We start from the raw sequence: 19,155 nt of genomic DNA, 5'->3' as shown, positions 1-19,155 counted from the left end.
CAAACTTTTAAAAGAAAATGTTGAAATTGTTCAGTTTCTAGTAAGTATAAAGCACCACATACTGTAAAAGTGGTCCCATGCATTTATGAAACAAAAAAATTATTTTTTTGTTAATGAATAAGTTTATGTTAAAATAAAAAAAAAAAAAACTATTCAATTTTCATAATCCAATTTTTCCATGAAATGACGATCAATATAAGATTCTCAAAAGTTATATATTATTTTTGGATGTCTATACACTTCTTTGATGGAAAAATTTTATTTTCCTTGCAGTTAAAAAGGTGTGTTACGAAAAAAATTTACTCTTTTTAAAAGGAAAATAATAAATGATTCAAATTCTCTCAACTCGATGTTGAAAAATAAAGAAAATTAGTAACGTGATTGATTTATCGTAATTGTTGTTATAAAAAATTTTAATGGTGATAGACTTAAAGACAATCAGATGGTTTGTAAAATATATAGCAAATTAAAAATTAAGCGAAAATTTAACATGAAAAAATTAAAAAAACATTAGAAAAACGGTAGACCCTGAAGGCCATCCCTGCAACTTCCCGCTAATTCCATATACCTAGGTGCTTAAAATTGTACTAATGATGTTTTTGAGCTCTCCGAGCTTAGAAAGATAGGTATTCTATGCTTTTGAGCTCTTCGAGTATACAAACTAGGAAATTCAGGGTAATTTCAAAAAAAAAAAACACTTTTTTCGGTTTTCTTTCGTTCACGATATCTCTTGAACGAATTGACCGATTTTGACCGGATTAGCGGCGATTGACGTGGTTTTTCAAGGTTAAGAGCTGATTAATTAAATAATAATAATAATGGGATCAAATTTCGGAAGTTTTAAAAGAAAAAAAAATATTCATGTCAAATTTATTTGTTTCATCTTTTAAGAAATGTAAAATAAATACTTACAGTATTTACTGTGCATACATTAGTTACTGCGCATGCTCAAGTTTAAGAACGAGGACTTGTCGTTCCTTCGTGGTGTACAGCCGGTTGCAGCAGCAGTTAGAGTCTTACACTCGATATAAAAGGTTAATGATTTTCAAAGCCGAGATATATTAAGCAAGTGTTTGATTAAAAAAATAGTAAATGTAGTATATAAATAAAATAGGAAATAAAGGAAAATTTCATAGTGCATATACGGTAATGGATCGTATATGTCAATTTACGGCTCCAATTACTGCTACTCCAATTACGGCTCCAATTACGGGAATTCATTCTAGTATATGGCCGACATGAACATGAGTCTTTGTTTATTAATTAACTAAATTGCGATGATGCTTTACTAGCAGAGTTGAGACGAAAAAGCGTTACAAACATGTTTGATTTATTAAAAATCTTAAAAGAGGTTAGATGGTTTGTATTTATCATAAAATTCTTAAATTAAATGTAGCTAATCAAAAATTTTTAACTCTTGAATCAAGTAATTATTTTTTTTTAATAGATGACTCGAGATAAATTATTTATGTATATGACAATATTAATATTCCTCAATAGTGTAATTGCTTAACATATAAATATGATTTTTTTACAGCTATTTAAATGTATCTTATAATTTGTCTGATGCGGTGATGTTATTTAACATCAACGAAGCGAGAAGCCAGAGAATGATGATTATAGAAAATTTTAATGACATGGAGACCCTTTTAATACACGATGAACTAAATTGGGAACGCTATTTAATTGATCGTGAATTGAATTATTGTGAATTGGTCATAATAACGACTAAAGACATGTTTCACCGTTTCTTCAGATCTACAGAAATTTACATACCATACAAGACTGAGATAAGTAAAACTCAAATATTTAACAAAAATTAAATAGTAAGCTTTTTTTTCAAATTAATTTTGAAATTTACAGAATATATTTAGACAATGGAGCCTTCTAAATTCCCTCGAGCAACCCAACAATTTTCTTCAGTGTTTCTGTCGAGTAATCTTTTTACCGAGTAAGTCGTATTTTATAAAAACATATTTATAGTAAGGTAGTACACCCGTAAATAAAAGTGTCATATGGTCCTTATTAAGTAGACGTCGGTAGGTCCGAAAAAATTACGGAGTGAACTTGAAATGATATCCGTGTTAATTGTAAAAAATATCGCGTTCCATAAGGTTTTCATTTAGAAATTATGTCACCGCGAAACTAAACGATTGTATTCGTTTTGCTCCTGTTTATAATATTTCTGAGTTGCATGCTTGACTGGTAATTTTAGATCAAACTTGTGTGTAGAATCTATTTGTCAACATTTTTTCTAAAAAGTTAGATTTTCTCCTATGCTCCCTTTCTCTTATGTCCCTTTGACTTTTTACACGTAAAATATTAGATGTTATTTACTCAAATTATTTTTATTTTTATTGAAAACTGAATTTCACTTTTTGTACAATAGAATAAAAATGACATTTCTCATAAAAGTCAATGTTTAGCAAAATTAATTTTAAAAGCTTAATATTTTTTAATGGCTCTGAAACTTTTCAAAAATTTAGTGGGCTCATTATAAGGTAAAAGTAGAATTAATTGTTTACTAGCATGGCTTATGATTTTTATCTTGAAAAAGTTTATTTTTTTGAGTAATACATAAAAATCAAAAATTTACATAAAATTGAGTAAGTATAATTCACAAGTACATATTTGTTTATCACAAATTATAAACAGCTATAATAACGATAAAAATAAAAATAATAATAATAATTCATTTCATTTTAGGAAATGTAGTTGAAAGAATTAAAACACAGGAAGAGGAATGGATCACCAGAGCTAGTAACTTTGTGAAGCCAAAACAGCAATTTTTACAACTATGGCGTCTTAGATAACACCTGTTTGAAGAAGCGTTAGTTTATAATGATTTAAAATTTAATATACCTGTCTCTTTTTATTCCAGTCATTATCAAATTATTTACTTTTCTCTCTCTCTGCTTTTTTTTTTTTTTTTTTTTTTTTTTTATAGCTTTACAGTTAAAGATTTTTTAAAAGCGACGCTGAATAGCGAAGTAACGGACTTTATATCAAATGAAAAAATTAAAAATGGTAGAGTATAATTTTAATTATAAATTATATTAGTATAAAATGAGAGAATTTAATAAAATTCTTATGCATATTTTGCAGATCTTATAATTGACAACATTGACTTGTCAATTAAAATTTTAGAAAATTGGCATCAGAATGCTGCGTGGCCAGAAGAAGCTGTTGGTAATGGTGCTGATAATGAAGGCTGTACTGTATGTCGCACCCCTATTAATAGTCCATATGCTGGTGATGAAACCGTTTTTGAATATGATGGATTTAAAATTGATTTTGGTACCTACATTAATAGTAGAGTAAATGAATGTGATTTTACTTCATCAATTAATCTAAAATAAAATTGCTCGAGAATGGAAAACCGGAGTACTTGCGTAATTTATTCGTTGAGGAAGCTGATGTTCGACGTTCAAATCGATTGGCTGCAAAAAAGCACACCTCCTTCAAACTACCTCTTTTTACTACAAGCTACTTGGAGAAATCTTTTTGGTTACTGTAATAAAGCTTTGGGAAGAACTGCCACGCGAAATTGTAAATTCGAGTAGCTTACAAGTCTTCAAAAAGAAGTATTTAATTATTTATTAAATCTTGACAATTAAAACAAATTCTAATAAATAACAAACTTAAATAAATTCATTGCAAATTAAGGATTAAAGTAAGGATAAAGAAATTGCCATTCGCAAATTATTGTGCGGAATTTTCATCTGATTTGATAACATTAAAATTCTATATTTAAAAATTATTGTTTTTATACATTAAGTTTCAAGTTTATTATGATTTTCCTTTTTTACTTTGTTTATATATAAATAAATTGAATTAATTATAGTGCAATATTTACTATATTATATTATTTTATGTACTCACAGAAATTGCTTCTTGTAAAAACTGTATTTACTATGTAATTGAAATTGCCATTTGGCCTGTGCCTTGGCATTAAATAAACAAAATCTAAATCTAAATCTAAAATATGATAAACTTATTGAAGCAGTACGTGATGCAACTAATACTAGAATAAAAGCTGATAGCATTGATGTACAGTTGTGTGAAGTAGATGCTGCAATTCAAGAAGTTATGGCTTCATATCAGGTTGAAATTGATGGTAAAATTTATCAAGTTCAATTAATAAAAAATTTAAATGGTCATTCTATTGCGCTTTATCGTATTCATGATGGTAAAATTGTTCCTATTGTACGTGGTGGAGAAGCTACACGTATGGAAAAAATGAATTTTATGCTATTGAAACATAATGTACATGATGATGATGATGATGATGATTGTTCTCAATACATGAAGAGCTTTGAAGTTGGTTTTGTACCATATTAAGATTACAGAGTAGTAAATCATTGTCAAATACTATTAACAAAAATTTCAGTAAGTATTCAAAAGAAAAAAAAATCATTACTCTTTTTCGTTAAAAACATTTTTAATATTGATATTTGTTATTGTTATAGATACTTTAGCATTTTGTAAACGTTGGCTAGATCGTGTTGGAAGTACTAATGTTAAATATTAAACAACATTGAAAGATCTTTGCTCCGTTGGTTGATATAAAAGGCTGCTACACTGCTCAGTTTGAACATACTCTGATATTACGTTCAACTTGTATAGAAATTATTTTACGTGGTGATGACCACAAAATTATCATTACTACTAATATATTATATTTTGTATGGATCAATTTTTAAACTCTAAAGTACACTATAACGAAAAATAATAGGCGTAATAATGCTATTCTGATTAATCTTTATTTTATAACAAGTATTGTTAACGTATAAAACATTTTTTGGATTGTCAAATACTACAACCATCATAATCTGTATTTAGAAAATATTTAGAAAATAAAAATGTATAATATTTTTACTGACATCATTTTTTTATTTATAAGAATATATATAGTTTATTGACATAATGATAAAAAATTAGATTAATAGTACTTCATTAAGTATATTATTTCTTTTTATATTTTTTCCCTGTTATTATTCATTATTACTAATCAACTTTTTAAATTTAAAAACTTAAAAATAACGTGATTCTATTTAATTACAATGAAATTGTTAATTTCTTATTTGTCATTGATTAAAATATATAATACAAAGCCATAATTATTTGCAGAAGAATTGTTTTTTTAAATAAAATAATAAATAAATTTTGAACTTTTCAAACAAAATATTTAGTTTAAAAATTTGTAATTTAAAATATTTCTTTAAAAAAAAAAAAAAGAGTATTTTAGCATTTTAGCTCTGTTGAAATAAATTATTTAGAAATGCGAAAACGCGTCCTCTAAATTTTTCAGAACATTTTTAAGTGATAGAAATATCCAATCCTGTAGAAAATTCCTTAAAGAACATATGGTCAAAAATACATATAGGATTTTTATAGAGTCAGAAAGATAAATCAGATTATGGATTTGTCCATGTTCTATAATAATTTTTCTGTTGAAATGTTAATTGTTAAAAATTTTTAAATTAAAACAAGTTGCTGTTTTCTATTCTAAGAAATGAAAAACAATAGTGAGTATCTATACAGCCGTCTACCTGTTTAAAAAAAAAAAAAATATTTAACATATGTGCAAATAAAATCGCATAGTGACTGCAAGCTGTTCATTGTTATTATTTAAGTAAACAAGCCGATTTTTATTAATATTGAAAATTTCAATTGTATTATATTTATCAGTTGCCGCCATAATTCAAATTATATCTAGATAATTTTTAAAGATTGGTAATTCATTACTGTACCAACGAACGTTAAGCAATATTTTCTTCACGCGTTTACTACAAAAAATTGATAGTGTTTGAAATGGTAGAGTTTTAATTTAATAGACTTAAAAAATGTTAGAGCTGTATTACGGTAGAGTTATTTTTTGGTATAAATTAATTTTGGTATTGTTGTTATGTGGTTGAGTTATTTCTGGTAGATATTAAACTGGTAGAGATGTAAAATGGTAGGCTTTTATATGGTTGATATTGATTTTGGTAGAGATATTAACGGTAGAGATTGTTGTGGTATAGTTTGACACGTGGTAGAGTTTCAAACTGGTAGAGTTGTTTTGCGGTAAGGTTTTTAACGGGTAGATTTTCTGATTGGTTGACTTAAATGTTGGTAGAGAAGTAACTGGTATACTTGCAATTGGTAGAGCTGTCTAGTGGTATAGTTAGTTATGGTAGACGTGTTAAAGGGGTAGAGAAGTAACTGGTAGACTCACGGAGCTTAGATAAAAGGAGAACGATCGTCATGTATAAAAATGTCTACAGAATATTGAGAAAATAAAGTTTTATTGCAGAGTGCGCTGCAATCGCAGCGATCCCCAATTTAAATTTAGCGGTTGATTATTTATCAAACGAAGGTTTTATTTATTTTATGCAAATAAAAAGTTGAAAATTTCACGAAAAATAGATCAATACATAATTAAGAAAATAATTGGATGAAGTAAATTATACGGTGACGAAAATTTTAATATGAAAATTTGATTATATATTAAAAAATATACTGAAAATTAATTTTAATTGCGTTAGTACTATAAAAATGACGATATTAGAATAAGATTTTTCAAAAAATGAAAACTGTATTATTGTGTTACTAATTATATAGAACGGGAATAAAGCAGGAAATTGCAGGAAGGGTAAATTCTTATGAAAATATCACCTTATAAAAAAATAACAATTTATTTATTTACATATTTAAAAATAATAATTTTGACGGACAAATGCAACTAATGAAAATTGTTTTTATATTAATTTCGAAATTTTTCTGAGCTTCTTGCTCTTACTTTTTCTATTTGTATAATTACGATTTATTGAATTAGCTAAAAATGTCCTCTTATAGTAATAAAATAATTTAATAATTTCTTCATTAAGCTTAATCGATGTTCTTCGCAGCCTACATATGGAAGTAATTTTTCTTCGGCTATTTTATCCAAGATTTGACTCATCGTATTCATTTTAACAGTTTTCGTCCCAACAACTTGTAATACGATATTTTCTAGGCGTTCAATTAATTTATATAAATTTTCACTGGGACGTTTACAAGAATCACCCATCGCATCAATGACTGTATTACGATCTGAAAATTCATCAGACTCCAGACTACTTAAGCAATCAAAGCACCGGGAGAAACGTTGCATTTTCCTGGTGACATAGCCAGCAATATATGCTATAACATATGTACTTGTGTGTGGGACATCGTAATCATGATGTAAATGTGGATCCCGGTGATCAAGTTCTTCTTCACTGCTTTCATCCAATAAAGTTTCGAACGGTTGTTCAGCTACGCTTACGTTCGTATTATTGAAATCTTCTCGTAAATGATCACCACTAGAACTCGAATTTGTAATATCACCGTTCAACTCTGGATGATCAGGTTCTTCTTCACTGCTTTCATCCACCAAATTTTCGAAAGGTCGTTCAGCAACACTTACATTTAGATTTATATTACTATCCTCTTCACAAAATCCATCTTCAATAATTGTATCAATTTTTTCCAACCACTTCAATTTCTTATCTTTGGTTATTAGCAATGACTCTTTAGTTTCCATTAAAGATTGTAACAATTCTACAGCAGTAACGTTTGATCCTTTAAGTGGAGTAACCAACCAATGAATATGAGCAAAGTAGCCTAAAAACTTGACCAAATAGGATTGGATCGGGATGTTCGTTACACCCGCAAGCGCTCCTGACAATGCCAAAGAATTGCTGTAAATAATAATACAATGAAAAAGATGTAAATAAAAATTTCAAATATTTTAAATAATAAATATTCAGAAGTTATGAAATTTTTGACACTGAGTATAATATAAAATGTAAGTTTCTGATAATAATGTTTTAAATCGTCAATCCTAATAAATATCCGCAAATGATCGTATTAATAATTAACAATCGTTACTATGAACGATAATTTATTTAAAATCGTAATTTTTATGTAATTTTGATGTTCTACAAAATGAACTTAATGCTTAATTATAGTTAATGCTGAGAGAAACTTCTTGACACACTGAACAACATCGGAATCTGCGAAAAAATGCTAGAAATAATCAAAGAAAGATACTCCAGATCAGTGTACCAAATTGGTTCTGGAACCTTCGAATCGTTTGAAGGAGTTTCACACTGGGTGGACCAACGACAACTCCAACTAAGTAGATAAAAATAATCAAAGCAGCAATACAACAAACAACAACGATGACAAACGGAATAAAATACACGACACAGGCAGCCAAAAAGCATTAACTCCAAACAAGTTAAAAAACCTAATACTGAACCAAGTAACATTGAACCAATGGAAGATGCAGAACATACAATAGCACAAAAAAATGTACCACGATACGAGTCACTCAGCTACATAGATGATGCCTTGGTCCCTTTGAAATTGTAATCCAACCTACCCCGGGAAAAAATGATCAGACCTGATCATGCCTGTTCATGCATGATCAGGCCTGAAATCAGTTATGATCATGCCTGTTCACATTTGCATCTGTGTAACATCAGAATAGTATAATTTCTTCACTCAAAAAATAAACCACACCAAGCACAAAATCTAGACCCAGAACCAGAAAAATTCGCACTTCAGTCCCATGGTGAAATGCATCAAGGCCCTGGAAGAAAGGTAAAATGTCTTACATAGTAAGAAGCAAATCCACTAGTAAAGCAAAAAACTTGGCAAGAATACACAACCACTCTCAACGAAAATGCACCCTTAATCATGATTTGAAGGAAATTTAAAGCCTTCAAGAACCGAAGATTGACGTCCTCGTATGTTCGACCAAACCAAGAACGCACAGTCGACCTGAAAAAACGAAACTTTATAAAAGCTGATTGCCAAAAGAGCCAAATAAAATGTTATGACTCCATAGCACAACGATTCATTAGATAAGACTCTGATACCACCGCAGAACCCCCATCGGAAAACTTCACGATCTCTCAAACAGAATGAAACTCAGCTATTTTGCGGAGCAAATCAGGGACCAGGCCTAATCTCAATCAAATCGGTGACGACATAATGAAGCGTCTACCTGAAACTATAACATTGCAAATTCTCGGCTACTTTAAATACCTCATCGAATAACAGAATTATCCTGAGTCCTGGACAGAGCACCAAGTTTACCTACTTCCCAAAGGAGACACCGGGAAATTCAGACCGATCACTAAATGGCAATTAAATGAAGTAAACGTAGCGAATATTTTTATTTTACTTACTTCTAACTTATCTTGATTTAAGCGAGCTGTCATTAAATAATCAAAATGACATTCCTCATGTAAGAAATTTATCAGTTCAAGCGTTCCTCCCAATGTTATCTTCAATCCTGTTAAAGTACTTGTGGTAATTGCAAAATTAAAATCTTCCAGAATTTCAGTGTTATCAGTCGATTGCTTCTTATTTTTTCTATACTTCTGCTTTTCTTCACAGGCTTTTGCTTCCCAATCCCTCAAATATACATCAAAGTCCGTGATTACCTATAATATGAAAATAGTTTATCTAATAACTGTTAAAAAAACATGGGATAAGAAGGCACACAAGAAAGGTTTACTCGAAACAAGAAGAAAAACTAGACTCCAGAACATTTTTTTGAAGACATTCATTAGTTACAGCTCAGAAGAAAAATTGTTAAGCGAAAAAAATTTACTTAAACCCATAAAATTTTCTTAGTTCTAGAATTTCTTTATCTTGGCTTACGATTCTTTGTATGATAATAATAAGAAAGAAATGTATTGAAAAAGACAGACTGTGGTATGATTGCAAGATAAAAAGATTTTTGCGACTAACAATCAATGAAACTGAATAGAAGCATGCGGTTATAATAATGAAAGTAATGTAATCCGTCGGAGGAACTGACTGATTACATTTGGTTAATTTATTGCGTGCGTAGCACGTTTCTGTTTTGTCTTACGCAATAAATATATAATAGTATTCAACAATAACATTTTTAGAGAGTGTTGCAAATTTATATGAACATCGCCTTCTTTAAGTTCTTCCAGTTTCTATTACTTACTTTGAATCTAATTACGAAAAAAGCCATTAATTTATAGATCGATTGATTGATTGATTAATTGATTAATTGATTGATCCATTGATTGATTAATTGATTCAGCTGAAAAAAATTTGATGATTCGCAGAAATCTCAGGTTCGCTGGTATGCTGATCCTATTTCAAATTCGTATTTGATTGTGATTGTACTGAAAATTTAAAATCGATTTTTATTCATTATAATTTTGATACCTTCTGCATAGGACATTCTTCAGGACGTAAAGCGTTAACAGGGGTTCGAGAACTCATCGCTTTAATGAGATTATCAACTCTTTCCATAAATTTTACTGTAGCCTCACAATCATTCAAATCGTAACAATTATTCTTGAACGTTAGCATTGCAACTCTTACGGATTTTGAGAAAAGCTGAAAAAAGTAAAATGTACAGTTAAAAAAATTAAATATAAAATTAAAAAGAAAATTTTCAAGTTACAAATAAACAATGAACTAAGTACTGTTTCAAGCAATCGAGCTGTATGAAATAATTGAAAGCATTTTATGAAATATATTAAATACCTCTTCAGCTAAGCGGACGTTCATTTTCTGATAACCCTCTGGATTTAAATGCTCAGGTGTTAATTTATAAGCAACCTTCAAATTAGCTTTCAAATGGTTTTCGTATTTCAGTAAAGCTTCCCAGTGGCTTTTCCTCACCATTCCATCAGGCGTCTTGAGTAAAAAAAAAATAAAATTTTTATTTACACTGCTGTATAAAAGTTGAATGAATTAAAATAATCCTAACAAGAAATAAAGCTGTACACGGGAAAAAAATTTATTTCAGTCAAGAAAATGTTTGAAAGACTGAAGTCTTCCGAATTCTAAGCAAAAATTTATTTGTCTGAAGATAATTTTCTTTTGTCAAGTGAAGTTTTCAACTGAAGAAATTTCCTTCTTTTTACAAAATCTTTTTGCTGTATAAATTATTTTATTCAGTCAAGAGATTTTTTAACTTTAAGCAAGAAATGGAATCGGTACATCGGGCCAACATATATCTACCTGCGTCTCTCGAATTATTTAAATTCTGATAAGTATAGACTATCAAGTTTCTGCAATTGAAATAAAATACAGATAAAACAATAAATTTTTATCTGTTTGGTGCATTTGAAGTTTATTCCGGAAAACATCGCTAAACTGGAATTATATATAAAATAGAAGATAGTATATATGTGTATAATACAATTTACCCAGAAACTTGACCCCTCCATAATTTTGGTTCGAAAGCATTTAAGCAGGTGTGGGAAGTCAGACATGAACCACAATCGTCTAGAAGTATCATACGGGTGCGTGCAACTAAATTTTTGGTCCTCGATCCCAAAAATTTTCCAAACTCCACGATTCCATTGAGCACCGTCTGAAGTTATAACATCAACGTTCAGCCCACTGTTCTCCAATTGAATGACACAATCAATAATCAATTTATGCAGAACTTCCTTAGTAACTGCTGTCTTGCTTAAAAAGTATCCTAACACCTGCACCCACTGACCTTGAAACGGTTGAAACATGAATACTAGTGCATGATCCGCTCTTTCATTAATTAAACTATCTGGAGTGTATTCACCAAGATTGACGAACCCATTAAACTCCATACTTTTAGTGTTCAATTTAACCGCCTCACTTAATGCAATTTCATCTAATAACAGAGTACCTAAAAGAAATGTATAAAATATATATTTACAGATATAATTACGATCCGAAACCCACGAAGAAAGCGAAAAACTACGCCCATGTTAATTCAATTGCGTTCAGAACAGTAGCTGTATGGTTATCAATGATATTTATATTACAATCTAGGATAATAATGGGAAAGATGCAAAAATTAAAAATATAAAATATTGTTAATTTTCCATATTTTAGTACTTGCAGATAAATATTCTTCAAATTAAAATTGTTCTTTCTGAAATATATTCTAAAATATTTCCCTTCAGAAGTATATACTTATACGGAATATTAAGCTTTCGTTTGTTAATACCTACTATAAAAAAGCGTTAGTAAAAGAAAAGTTTGTAGTTATATGAATGAAATGATGTATACCCCTTCTGTTACATTCAGGCATACGGGAAGCTTTTAATCGTAAGGTATCAAATATTGCCTTAGGGAAACCAAAAGCACTATCTAACTTGCTTATATACTTATTTAGTGTATCTTTACACGGCAAAGGTAAGATTTGGCGAGTACGAAGTTTTTCATATACAGCAGGGCCTTTTATTCGTACCATCAAACACTCATACACCCATTCAATAGTGTAACGTCGCTGTTTTTTGTTTTAACTTTGGCTGCTTGAAAGCAAGCACGAACAGCTTCTTTTTGAGCTTCCGGTAAATGAGATATTTCTTCTTCTAATATTTGTTCTTTGACCATAGCGCACTGGCCTCGTAACCCTTCTATCTCATTTCTTAATTCAACATTCTGTGTAGTAATACAATTATAAAATTGTTTTAAAAATATTATAATACTAAGAAACTAACATTTTTACACATTTACAGTAATGAGTATAATTTAAATTAAAATTTGTGCAACAACAAATAAAGTTAAGAAAAGAAGCGAAAAACATTCACCGAAATATTTTTAGGTATTAGTTCAGAGTCATTATTTGATTTTATTACCTTCCTTTGCAAGCGATGAAGTCGTTTTGATTTCGATTGTAGTTTACGTTTCATTGTCATGTAGCGTTTATTTTTGTCACAATTATTTTTCCTTTTAGAATTTAATAATTTTTTACGCAAATTTCGGCAATTTAAACATCTCCTTTCTATTTTATAACGTTTATATTCTTCATGTGGATCTAAAATTCCGTAGCATTTATCCGAACATCTATTTTCCAAAAAGATAAATATTATAATAATGGTAATTATGTCAATTACGTACATTTATATACAAATAAAATTAACGTGCAAATTTATTTCGTTTATAACTGTGAACAAATGAAATGAACTTAAATACTTTTTTGAAGAAATCCAGAGCCACTGCAAAATTGTGATTTCCCAATTGTCCTTAATAAACTCCAAAAATCAGTCACAGATGATATTGGATGTTCATAGATACAGAAATTCCTGTTTCTACAACAGTGATCTGTAAAGAAATGCGTTCATTAGTAGGACATACAATATCTAAAATCTTGCTATAACTAAATGTAATTTTTCTTACCATGATAGTAAAATCGGTACTAATCACAATTTTCAATTTCACTTTCATTAAAACACTATCGATATGAAACAGAATTATATTTGTATCATCGTCGAATGTCCTGGACCGACTCCAATTAAATGGCAGGGCTTTATCTTTCAACATATTTATAATTATCTTTAAAGAAAACGTGCTTGAGTTTTCATCGGGATCAATATTAAAACCATTTGTGGAGGTTTGATCTTCAACTATATCATCTACATTATTGTGAACATCAGAAGTATCAATTAGAATTTGTTGTTCAGGTACAAATTCGTTTCCCATACGATCACAATTCAAAGATTCATCAGTAATCGTCTCTTCACTGTTTTCATTTTGTACAAATTTATTTTTTTCAGCATTTTGATGTATCTGAAGTTAATTTTTTATTTTTATTTCCTCGTTAAACTATAATTATTTTTTACTGGTATTATTATTATTATAATGACTCTATTCTTACCTCTTTACTTTCACCCACCAAAATATTTGTTGATTTTGGGACAGCACCCAATGCTAAATCACATTTGATCCTAGGTGATCTATAAACACTCCCATCAGGCAAATTGATTTTGTCTTCTTTAATAACGTCTTTATCTTTGAAATGGAGTTCACAAATAAAACTATTTCCAGTAAGTGTTTGTGACAATGCTGATTGCCATTCTTGGAATTTTCTAGGACACTAAATTATTAAATAATAAGAGATATTATTACTTGATTGACTTCTTATATTTACATATATATATTATCTAATAAGGTTATGTCACATACTTTTGGAACTTTGAATAATGCCGTTTGACGTTTCTTTAATTGTTTTCTTTTATTTCTCTCCGCTTTCCTACCACTCACACAATTATTTACCGCACAAACTTTAACCATTTTTAATCACTCTTTTTTCAGTAATTTTAATAATACTCAATTTTTCAATAAATAAATTTACTTGATGTGTATATTTTCATACAGCTATATAAAAATATTTTGTGACGTCAGGGGGATCGCAACGATATTACTGCCGTCCTGGTGGTAAAAATAGACACTGAAATTATGCCACTTTTTCAGCGGACAATTCATAGCATACAACGGCCTATGCCGATCGTTCTCCTTCTATCTAAGCTCCGTGGGTAGACTTATTAATGTGCCGTATGAGCACTAATTTTCCGCGGCAAAAGTACATAATTTGAATTGAAAATTTTTTCAATCACATAAAATGTTGAAATTTTTTTTTAAAAATAAAATCTCTAGAATTTACTATCTATCAACTTTACATATGAATTTTTTTAAATTAAGTTCTATTTATTAACTAGAGTCAATATCTACAAGAGCTCACATTGTTTGGATTTGGTTTCTATGGAATAGTCAGCTGATCATTGCCTTAGTAATTCTGTTCGAGTGTTCTACAGACATAGGTGGCACTGCTATACTGCGACCAAACTGCGCGGACATTCAAAACGACAATATTCTGTACATAATGCTTATATTCATTATGAGTTTGATGAATCGTATTATTTACTAACAACATAATTATGATAATAATAATATGTAATAAAAATAATCATGCTAATAATAACAATAAAAATGAAGATAATACTGATAGTCATTATAATGATAACAATAGATTGATGTTAAAAATAATTGCATTCATAATATTGAACAATACGATTATTTTATTAAATTATTAAGGATTGTAGTATTAAATCCAAATTCACAATTTCCTAAATTACAAAAAATATAAAAAGATTTTCCTACGATTTTATAAAATATAAATATTATGATTGATAATTCAAGTCTACCAATCTCATCCAAAAGATATACGCGACTAATTTTCATGAAATTTTATCGATGCTACTAGTTTCTTTACGGAAAATAAAAGCTTAATTTATTTTTATAATAATTTTATGAACATTTCATATCCGTGGGAAAAGTACAAACTTTAAATTAAGAATGTAAAAAATTTCTTATGAATACAAAAAAATTTACAGAGTAAACTACTAACTAAACTATCCAACAACCTTCTATGCGTATATTGTTAAACACATTGTTCTAATTTAATTTAATTTATTAACCAGACCAAATAGATAATACGCTAAACATTGTTTGAGTTTTACTTTCTTCAGATATACCAGCTGTTCAGGGTCTCGAGAATTCTCATTAAGCAGTGTGTACATTCTATGATCTTTTGGTCATTTCCTGTAGGTGGCATTGTTATTCGATTCAGCGGGTTTCAAATAATCATAATTTTTAGATAATTCGTATTGTAATTATGCATTTGATGCATTATCTTATTTACTAGCAACAATATCATAATAATAATAAATGATAATTTAGGAGCTGATTTTTAAAATGGTATCTTTTCATTTTTGATTAATCGAGACACACAGAACTGATTATCTCCAATTCTAAATATTTTTATTGAACTTTTTAATTTTGCTATAAAGTGCTATCGGTTATGAAGCTACAATTTGATTTTGATTTAGGAATCTTCATAATTCTTGAAGTAATAAATATTTAAGAATTAAAAAAACTGCTTTTTTTAAAATATGAAAAGATTCCCTTTTGAAAATCAGCTCCTCAATTGTAATCATATCATAATAACAAATAAAAATAATAATAGTAATATTTATAATAATGGTAATATCGACAAAACCAAAAGTAATAATAGTTATAATACTAAAATTATAATATCGACAAAGCTAAAAATAATAATAGTTACAATATATTAAAAGTAATTATATCGGTAATAATAAATTGATGTTACAAATAATAGTAATATTAATATTTATTATTATTATTATTATTAAGTTTTAAACATCATAAAATTAATAACAGTAATAATAATAATAATAACAACACCAATGATGGCAATACCACAACTAATTACAATCGGCTTATTAATTTGAGTAGTGTTTATAACTGGTCAAAACTAGTGGAAATTCAGGACCCTGATAATTTCTTCATTACACTTAATGATAGTATTAAATCACTAGTTAATAATGCCAAAAGCAAGCCTAGAAATGTCCACAATAAAAATAAACCGCGAAATCAATGGATCACTAATGGTCTCATGATCTCATGTAAGACTAAGGAGAATCTTTACTATATGTGGAGATTAAATAAAAATAATGTGGAACGTGAAATTCAGTATAAATCCTATTGTAAAATTCTCAATAAAGCAATTAAATTAGCTAAATGTAATTTTGAAGCGAGAAAAGTAAAAGACTATCATAATGATAGTAAAAAATTATGGAATTATGTGAACAGTATGCTAGGGAAAAACTCTGTAAATAAGGATATTGATTTCTTAATTAATAATAATGATAAAATTGTTGCTGATAAGAAGGATATTGCAAATAATTTTATCGATTTTTTTAGTAATGTTAGAAATAAACTTGCAAACAATCTTGGTTATCTAGAAGAAGTAAATATTGAAAGAACTGTAGAACCCAACTGTAATAGTATTTTCTTATCGCCAAAAATCAGACTGAAATTGAAAAAATTATTAATGAAATGAAAGAGAAATCAGGTGGAGTAGATAATATTCATAGTAAAGTATTAAAGTGCATTGCCAAAGATATTAGTTTACCTTTAGAATATATTTTTAATTTATGTATTAGTAATGCAATCTGGCCTAACGAGCTGAAAAAAGCTGATATAATACCAATTTTCAAATTGGCAATAAACACCTGGCAACTAATTACAGGCCAATATCACTGATATCTAATTTAGCTAAAATATTTGAAAAAGTAATTTATGTAAGATTGTACGAATTTTCTATAAGTAATAACTTGATCTCAGATAAACAGTTTGAATTCATGAAGAACAGAGGCACTGATGATGCTCTAGCTTTTGCTTCTAGTTTTATATACGATAATTTAGATAAGAATCGTGCATCAGTACTGGTTTTCTTGGATCTAGCCAAAGCTTTTGATACAGTAAATCATAAAATTTTGTTAGATAAATTGTGGCGCAAAGGAATCAGAGGTCTACCTCATAAATTGATTGTAGATTATCTAACAGGTAGAGAACAATGTGTGAAATTAAATAATTGTTCTAGTGATTATAGATTAGTAAAAATTGGTGTTCCTCAAGGGACTATCTTAGAGCCTCTTCTCTTTATAATGTACATAAATGATATATTTAGTATTCTACCTCCTCAAGCGCTTGTATCATATGCTGATGATACAGTAGTTCTATGTAGTGGATGTAATTGGTTGGTCGTTGCTGACCGTTTAACTGACTGGTTAAATAAGCTAGACCATTGGTTAAAAGGCAATCAGCTAACGCTGAATGTTGATAAATCTACTTTTATTAATTTTGGTTGTTCTACGGACAGTGTACCTAGTAATTTTCATTTGTTCATTAAAGATAGAGAGTTGAAAAGAGTTGAAAGTTGTAAATATTTGGGGATAGTTTTTGATTGCCATATGAAATGGAACATACATATTTCCGAACTAATGAAAAAAGTCAAGTACTTTACCTTCCTCTTTTATAAATTAAGTAATTGGTTAAACCCATTAATACTGAAAATTATTTATCATGGTCTTTTTGAAAGTGTTATAAACTATGGAATTATTGCATGGGGTGGTGCCTATGAGAACGCTTTAATACCGATTGTAAATCTGCAAAATAAATTGTTAAACAAAATGAAAATTACGGATGATTTGTTAAGACCACTGAAGATTAAACAATCTTTTATTATCCAAGCTTTAAATAATTACTTTTATGATTGTCAGAAATTATATTTTGAGAGAATAACTAATACCAGGTCTAAACAGATAACTCTTCCAAAAGTTAATAGAACAATAAGTACCAAAAATGCAAATTACATAGCAATAAAATACTTCAATCGACTTCCAAATAATTTGAAAGAATTAAATTATAATAAAAGATTAAGAAAACGTATTGCGAGATGGATTAGTTCAATTAAACTTTAATTAATACTAATCGATATTTTGTGAAAAATTAGTAAAATTATTCTTAAGTTACTTTGTATACTACTGACTAAGTTACTCTAATATTTTGTATAAATTTTTATAAATGTATTATATTCCTTCTGGTGTCTATTAGGGTGATTCAAAAAAAAAGAATATTTTTTTTTCGTTTGGTACTCTGAAAAATAGGTTCCTAGACACCTCCAAGAAAGCCTCTCCAAGCATGAGTTCTTAATTGTAACGGGAAGGTCCTCCTTCTTACAGTTTTCTATTTTTTCTTATTATCAGATAGAAAAATTTATATCTCGCTTCCAACTACTTGAAAAAATATCTTGTTCCTTAGATTTTGTAGGAAATTAAATGCTCTACAAAAAGGTCTCTTACGATTTTTTCGTAAACCCAACCGTTTAAAAGATATTAACGGTTAAAGTTTGATTATTTTTGGGAAAATTTTTTATTTCTTATGAATTTTATAACTCAATGAAAAAAATCATTATGAATGATGAAACTCATAGTTTTGTAGGAAATTTACTGCTCTATAAAAATGGTCTCTTATGATTTTTCGATCAAGTTGAGCGTTTACGAGATATTCATCGTCAAACATCAATGCATATCAATTTTTCTAGTTTTTGATCAATAATTCGAAAAATTTCAATTTATTCTGTGAGTTTCAAGGAAATTTAGACAAATTTGAGTTTTTATTATAAAAGCAACTCCTATAGATGTTTTCTGTTCAAAAATTCATTTAAAAGTTTTTATTCTAATAATATTTTTTTAAATTTTATCTTTAATAATTTAAAATCTTAATCGCGTTGTCATTTATTATTATGAAATTTGTTCAGTGCGTATTTTTAATTTGTTTTTCACAAAATATACATAAAATTTTCGTTCGAGGGGATTTTTGTTTTGAATTCCATTTCTTCTTCTGTTTGTCTTCTGAAACTAACGCCATCTATGTTTTTACTCTCAACTATCTTCAGTATCTACCCATTTAATACCGTATTTTCAGTGTTCCTAAAACTGATCATCTTGAATA

The 19,155-nt window shown here is 28.6% G+C and overlaps 1 pseudogene; it reads left to right on the top strand.

Annotated features, from left to right (window-relative positions):
* The first annotated feature begins 1,877 nt into the window (after positions 1-1,877).
* LOC141537014 (methionine aminopeptidase 2-like) lies at positions 1,878-4,843 on the top strand (annotated as a pseudogene).
* Positions 4,844-19,155: the final 14,312 nt, after the last annotated feature.

The sequence above is a fragment of the Cotesia typhae genome, unplaced genomic scaffold, assembly GCF_013202065.1.
Source record: "Cotesia typhae breed Kobodo isofemale line unplaced genomic scaffold, CoteBio_Ctyphae scaffold_45, whole genome shotgun sequence".
NCBI lineage: Eukaryota > Metazoa > Arthropoda > Insecta > Hymenoptera > Braconidae > Cotesia > Cotesia typhae.
Note: the sequence above shows the minus strand (reverse complement) of the source record. Positions and strands in the feature narration are given on the sequence as shown.